This window comes from Canis lupus, chromosome 4 (genome assembly GCF_011100685.1).
Source record: "Canis lupus familiaris isolate Mischka breed German Shepherd chromosome 4, alternate assembly UU_Cfam_GSD_1.0, whole genome shotgun sequence".
In the NCBI taxonomy this organism is placed as follows: Eukaryota; Metazoa; Chordata; class Mammalia; order Carnivora; family Canidae; genus Canis; species Canis lupus.
This window is the reverse complement of record NC_049225.1, coordinates 32,701,247-32,709,185: the sequence shown is the minus strand read 5'-3', so window position 1 is coordinate 32,709,185 and position 7,939 is coordinate 32,701,247. Positions and strand designations below refer to the sequence as shown.

The following is a 7,939-nucleotide window of genomic DNA, read 5'->3' as shown; positions in this document are numbered from 1 at the left end:
AAAACATGCATCTTAGAATTTTTGAGATAGCATAGATTAAATAGACCAAGCTTTCTGTTTTTATTGTTGGGAACTTAATAAACATAAGGGTAGCTTTGCTCCAATAAATGATGTGCAGATATTGGGAGAAGAATTAATTCTGAGGAAATTGATTCTGACATGTTGAAATTTGTCACCATGACAGGAAAATCTTTACTTCAAGGGATTTGCTGTCTGTACCCAGTAACAGATACCAAGCTTCCATTAGAGAAAGAATACAGTGATGTAGTAAAATCTTGAGCACCTAGAGGACAAGCTACCCCTTTAATAATACTGATGGCTAACACCTGTGTAGGTAGAGTGCCTCCTACGTGCCAGGCCTTGTCAGGTATTATTGCTACTAAACTTCAGAGTAATTGTAGGAGTTAAGAATCATTGTTAGCACATTTTATTGATGAGGAACTGAGATGCAGAAAGACTAAATAATCCACCTGATATTCCATAGCTAATAATTAGAGGAGCAAAACTCAAAATGCAAAGCTCAACTATTTTTCACTCTGCGATGCTGCCCCTTGGCAAGTTAGCTTGAGCCGGTAACCTTTCTCTTATGTGCCAGGTGTTCATAAATTAGGCATTTGTGAGTTGGGAAGTCACTGCGCAACTCTGGATTTCTATCAGACGCAATCATGATTCTCCACTGGCTTCACTATGGAACCAGTCAATGCAGGTATAACTTGGTATCAGAATGTTTGAGAGTGAGTAGTTGCAAAGCACTCGTTTGTTTTTCTTTATATGTTCTTTCTAGAAGTTTTTAGTTTATGGGCTGTGAAAGCTATTTTCAAACAATTTTAATAGATGTAGTTGTTAAATTTTTAATTAAATAAAAAGTATCCTTATAAAAGCAAAAGAGTTTCCTTCTCCTATTGCCCATTACTTTAAGGATAAATCACCATTAACACTTTGGTGTGTATCCTCTATGATAATTTTTATATTCATATACACGTAAATTTTTAAGTTTTATAAAAATTATATCAGACTACTCATATCGTTATGAGACTTGTCTTTTTACACACCAATATAATATCAAAACATAAACTCAATATGCTCTGTTTCAGTTGGAGGGAAATTATTGATTCATGTATTCTAAGGAAGGATTGAATAATTAAACCACAAGATCAAAATGGTGGAATTTGGTCTCAGTATCTCCTAGAACTCTCTCTAATTTCAGATTCTCCAAGATTGTCAAAGAATCTCATTGTTTCTATCATTGAAAAGCGAATATTATCTACAGGATGGGAAATGTGGCCACCAATACTTCTCAAATAGAGTATTAGGGAGAAACTTAGGGAAGGTATCAGTTCCACTTCAAAAAAATCTGTGGCATGATTCAGATTGATTAGGTATCCATTTCTGGAGCAACCAACTATATGTAAGACTATACAATTATATCTGTTCAGGTACCCAAGCCTGAAATGTTCAACAGCGGCTTACAGGATATGATAATTACAAATATGCTAATCTACATTTTAACCATTTAGTTCGGGGCAAGAACTGGATGTAGTTTCAAAAAGTATTGATGTTCTCTTCATATCTCTAAAAAAAAAAAAAAAAAACAAGGAAAAACTTTATCTGGATGAGCAAAATGATAGGAATTTAATTCATTAAGCAGATGTATCATAGGTAATTTGTTATCTCTTTGTGGATGGACATTCATCTTAGCTCATCTTATTTATCATTACAATATTTTCTAGTATTATAAATAATGCTGCTGCTATGATCATTCTTACATATATATCTTTGTGTCCTAGAAGCATTTCTATAGAATTGTAGAAACGGAATTGCAAGCTAAAAGCACATGCATATTTTAATTTGATACATACTATAAAACTCCCACCAAAAAACATTTGTCCCAATTTATACTCCCACCAATGGTGAATGATTATGCCCCTTTCATATGTCCTAAGAACTATTGGATACAATTAACTGGAAGGAAATTAAGTGTTTTCAGAAATGGATTATAAATTCATCACCTCAAGATTATCATTGAAATTTCTAGCTCTGCTTTCACATTCTATGAAAGTTATATGGCTTTGGGAGTGAGTTGGCATTGAGTGTGATATTAAACTTCAGAAAATTCATCGACCTTTTTTACACAAGGGAGAAAAAACAACATGATCTCAAGTGGGATGTAGAGAGATGGCTTGAGTTCTTTCAGAGAAATCAGAACACTCTAAGAAAGGATTTCTTGAAATCTGGCTTTAATTATTGAGGATCAGTTCAACCTTTATTTGAATTTATATGTGGTCTCTTCTTCTGATGAATAGTGATGGTCAGTCTTCTACATTAGTAATCACTGCATGCAGTGATGACAGTGAAAAGTGGAAGTAAAAGATGTACCAAAGAAAGCCTCACTCACATTGATGATATATTTGTATATTTAGTTCTTTAGATGACTCAATTATGATCTTAACATGTGCACTATAACATAAGTTTTTCTTAAAATATTTGTACAATTCACCTGGAGATCTTGTTATAATGCATATTTCAGTTCAGTAACTTACGGCTGGAGCCACCAGTCTACTTTACTAACAAGCATTCAGATGATATTGAGGCTTCTTCTGGTCTTTGGATCACACTACAGCAAGGAATTGGCCTAACATATCAAAATGGAAATGTTTATGCATTATTATATTAATTTTACAGATAAGGATATCAATGCACAGATAATTTTTTTTTCCTAATTATGTCTTAATTCTTGAAGCCATGATTGAACCACAGGTCAGCTTGAGATAAACCCTAAGAAACTCTTAACTCTGGGAAACAAACTGAGGGTTGCTGAAGTGGGGGTGGATGGGGGTCTGGGGTAACTGGGTGATGGACATTAAGGAAGGCATGTGATGTGATGAGCACTGGGTGTTATATACAACTGATGAATTATTTAAAACTACATCTGAAACTAATGGTGTACTATATGTTGGCTAATTGAGTTTAAATTAAAAAAAAAAAAAAAAGAAGAAGAAGGAATGTAGAAATACATATAGAATGACCTTTACTCCAAGGAGTTCACAAGATGATTGAAGAAACAAAATGGAAACAAGTTAATAGGATATAATGATACCTCTGCAGGGGCATGGACAAGGCTTGCTGGGGCCACCAAAACCAACCCCAGGTTTTGAAGGGAGCCTGCCAGTACATTCTTTTAAAAATATGTAATTATTAATAGCCAAGACATTGAAGCAACCGGGTGTTCATTGATAGATGAATGGGTAAAGAAAATGTAGTATAGGGATCCCTGGGTGGCGCAGCGGTTTGGCGCCTGCCTTTGGCCCAGGGCGCGATCCTGGAGACCCTGGATCGAGTCCCACGTCGGGCTCCCGGTGCATGGAGCCTGCTTCTCCCTCCGCCTGTGTCTCTGCCTCTCTCTCTCTCTCTCTCTCTCTGTGTGTGACTATCATGAATAAAAATTAAAAAAACAAAAAAGAAAAAAAGGAAAATGTAGTATACACATACACACACACACGAGTGGACTATTACTCAGCCATAGAAAAGATAAGATCTTGCCATTTGTGACAATATGGATGGACCTAGAGGATATTATGCTAAGTGAAATGAGAAAACAGAGAAAGACAAATACAATATGATTTAACTTATTTGTGAAATCTAAAAAGCAAAACAAGTGAATAAACAAATAAATAAAAAGCAGAAGCAGACCCACAAATGCAGATAACAGACTGGTTGCCAGAGGGTCAGAGAGTGGGCAGATGGGGAAAATGTGAAGGAAAGTTAGAGATAACAGGCTTCCAATTATGGAATGAATAAGTGACAAAGATAAAAAGTCCAGCATAGAGAATATAGTCAATTGTATTGTAATAGCATTGTATGCTGACGGGTGGTCACTATAGTTATGGTGATCATAACATAACACATAGACTTTTTATTTTTTTAAAGATATATTTATTTATTCATAAGAGACACAGAAGGAGAGGCAGAGACACAGGCAGAGGGAGAAGCAGGCTCCCTATGGGGAGCCCGATGCGGGACTCGATCCCAGGACCCCAGGATCACAACCTGAGCCAAAGGCAGAAGTTCAGCCACTGACCCACCCTGGTGTCCCTCCAGATCAGGTTAATGTGCAGAAATAGAAAGTAGATATGTGGTAGCTTAGGCCTGGGAGTGTGTGTGACATAAGATTTGAAAGGGAGATGATACCTCAAAGGGCATGGGGTTTATCTTTCAGGCGATAAAAAAGTTTTAAAACTAATGTGGTGATGGTTGTAAATATACTAAAAATCATTAAATTGTATACTTTAAATATAGGAACTGTATGGTGTGTGAATTCTATCTCACTGAAGCTGTAAAAAAAAGATGAGAAAGCCACTGTTGATCATCTTTAACTTTATAGGTTCACTTCTTGCGATGACCTCAACGGAGCCATTGTTTTTTTCTTTTCTAAACCCCTGTTTAGTCCATGGCTGGGCCTCAGAAATGTATTTGCTATTGAGGTTTGAAGTCTTCCTAGTTCAAAGAGCTGGTTTCTGATGACCTGAGAGATATTGACCAAAGGTACCTGTTTCCTCCTTCAAATACATCTCATTGGCATGGTGGGATTTCTGTCTGTTTAATTTTTATTATTTTTTTTCTTTTTCTTTACTTTGTTATTTTTCTCACTTTTAGTTTTCTTCCCTACATCTCTTTCTTTATTTCTTTTATATTCCTTTTATCATTAGGATTTTTAAAAACATTTTGTCTGGCACTGTGTTTTGACTCCATTACAATGATCAGTTTGTCAAATAGACTTGGAAATGATTTTCTTTCCAAATGATTTGGACCAAACTTATCACCAGCTTTTTCCAATTTTAAGCCTACCTTGGGACACTTTGAGTGAAAGTCCAGCAATGAGTCCAACATAACTGCAGGGCCTTTCAGCTATCTTTGTTGAGGAGGAGATCCATGTTGGCAAATCTTCATCACAATCCCCAAGGGTAACTTGACCAAGGTGAAGCTGGCCCTGCACATCTTGACTGGGAAAGAGGGAGCCATGATGATCAGCTTCCAGAAAATACCTATGAAGTCAGAATCTGAAAAGCTTTGAATCATCCCAACATAGTTAAAATTGAGGGGTTCAAAACTGAGAAAGCACTCTACTTCATGGAGTATGCTAGTGGAAGAGAGATTTGATTACCTAGTGATTCATGGCAAATGAAAGGGAAAAAGTCCTCAAGTAAATTACATTAGAAAGTGTGTGCTGTGTAGTACTGCCGCCAGAAGTGGATTGTTTGTAGAGACCTTAAAGGCGAAACACCTGCTCTTGGATGCTGACAGGAATATCAAGTGTATCAATTGACTTCAGCAACAAACTCACCTTTGACAACAAGCTGGATGCCCTCAGTAAAGTAAAGATAAAAGTTCCTCTTTTGCTGCTGCCCAACTATTCCAAGGTAAATCTTATGATGGACTACAACTGGAGGTGTGGAGCCTGAGGGTTATCTGATATACAGTGCTCATCTGATCCCTGCTTTCTGGTACACAGAATCTCAAAAATCTAGGAGGGCAGGTACTGAGTGGAATATGCCATATTCTCTTTTATTTGTCCTTGAAGTATGAAAACCTGCTCAAGAAATTTCCTATTCTCAATCCCACCAAAAAAAAACACTCTTGAGACAATTATGAAAGATTTATGGATGAACGTAGGTCACGAAGAGGAACTAAAGCCTATTTGGAGTTATTGCCTGATGATAATGACCCCTAGAGGACTGAGTTGATGGTGTCAGTGGGTTACATAAAAGAAGAGATCAAGGATTCACTGATGGACCAGAAATATGAGGTGATGATCACTCATCTGCTCCTTCACATAAGAGATCTGAGCTGGAGGGCTATACCATCACCCAAAAGCCCAGTCTTTAGCATTCCTTCCTCATCCCACATAGTACAATACAGCCTCTCTGCCATAGCCAGTGGGGTTTCAGTGATCATGCTGGTCCTGCTATTCCCATCTCTAATTCTCAGAATACTCGGGGTAGTCTCAGGAGGACCAGGAACCAGAAGAGAAGGGCAGGAGCACACTTGCCACCCCCCTGCCTACCTGTTCTGAAGAGGAAGACGATAACTCGTGTTCTATTCACAAATCATGACCTTTCCACCTGCACAAATCAAAGCATCAGTTCCTCACTTTTGGAGGAGGCTAACCTTGACCAGGCCTCCATCCAGAATATGAAGGGACTATGTGAAGGCCTGGGGTCTCCACGGTTACTGCTTCTGCTGCAGTTGGCAGGATTTGCCCCACCTGCATGAGAAACCCATGACAGCCTTGGTACAACCCAGCCAGGCCTCTGGATGGTGCTCCACAGACACTAATGTTGAGGTGCCATGTCAGCACATCCCTGTCAACCTGTCTCTGTGGCTTCCCTCTCTGCCCACACATCAGCAATGCTGTAGCTCCAAACAGGAAACTCCTTCCACACCAAGAAGTTCTGATAGGTGGATAACCAGCAGAATTTTCCCCGTTGGAAATTCTCCATATGACTCCATAGAGGAGTCAGGGCCAGCAGGGGACCACTGGTAACTGCTTCTGCAAGTTCAATTTCAAGTTTATAGAGACATCTGTAATTCAGGTTTACCAGAAGGATCCTGCATGAACCCGAAAGCAAAGACCTAGTAGAGATGCTCAAACTTTACATGGTAGGCTTGGGCTGCAGAGGCAATGATAAACTAATTTCTAGATGCCAAATGGCACTCACTATACTTTACATGGAGTATGAAGATCACAAGCTCCATAGGGTCTATTGGGACATCTATAAGGTCCTGGATGCAAACAGCTGCAATACCAAATAAACAAAAAAATACGTGCTGCTCAGTATACATAGCTCCCAGAGCCACAAGGACTACATACAGGGAAAGGTGGAGCATGCAAAGAACCACAGAGATCACTCAATGGATTCCACTTACATGAATATGCAGCACGTCAATGGTCTTCCAAAAACATTGCCCCTACAATAACCATGGAGGCAAAGCCATGGAGCCACCAGAAAGACAAGAGGAGAGGAAGTGTGGCCCTAGCTGCTAGGCCAGCCACCCTGCCCAGACTGGGAGAAACTGCAGAGATTGGACTGTTGTACTTCCCCTGGGCACCCCTTCATTCCCCTGACTCTCCCCATTTTGTTTCTGTTTTTATTTCTCTGTTTTTGTGGGGGTTGGGAGGTGGTTCTGTTGAAATAATCTCTCTTCTCTCTCCTCATGTGCTACCTTTTGCTCCTAATGTCTATTAGTATTTCTTTGAACTGACTAGAATAAGCCATTCTTTATAATAGACTACATAGTACATAGTAAATGCATTTACATCATGCCTTCTGGTGCCAAAGGGAAGAAGCATATAGATGTAAAAATTTCAGATCAAATGGTTTAAATGGTAATCACTTAAAATCAGGGGTGACATGAGAAGACAGGAAAAACTCTTAGTTGCTTCTGCAAAGAAAAATAAATATCTTTTCCCTGGAATAGATATAAACCAATAAAGCTCAGCCAAATGACCTCATGACCATAAATGTTCTCCAGGCAAACACTAAAAAGTGTTAAGATGAGCATATCTAACCTATTGGAATAAAGTTGTTCAGTGTAAGAGCCCCTGCATTCCATACCTTTAGAATAGATTAAATATTTTATCTTCAAAGGAACAATAATCAGATAGGGAGAGTAAAGGGATTGGCTTTATTTGATATTTGATTTACTTTCCCTGCCATTTCAATGAGTCACCTTTGGTGTTCAACTCCTGTTGTAGCACCAGAATCCTGAGTGATGAGGAAAAAAAGAATGGTTTCATTTAGGAGAAGTAAATATTCCAGTAGCTGTGAACTCAGGATTTAAAAATCATTCTAACTTGCTGAAGGCAAACAAACCTAGCATAGAGTCAAGTGAGAAGCAAATGGTAGAAATACTTATGTGAGTCCAATCCCTGGGTATATAA

General features: G+C 38.5%; 1 pseudogene; it reads left to right on the top strand.

The window, feature by feature from the left end:
* The first annotated feature begins 315 nt into the window (after positions 1 to 315).
* On the top strand, positions 316 to 6,270 carry LOC119871452 (annotated as a pseudogene).
* Positions 6,271 to 7,939: the final 1,669 nt, after the last annotated feature.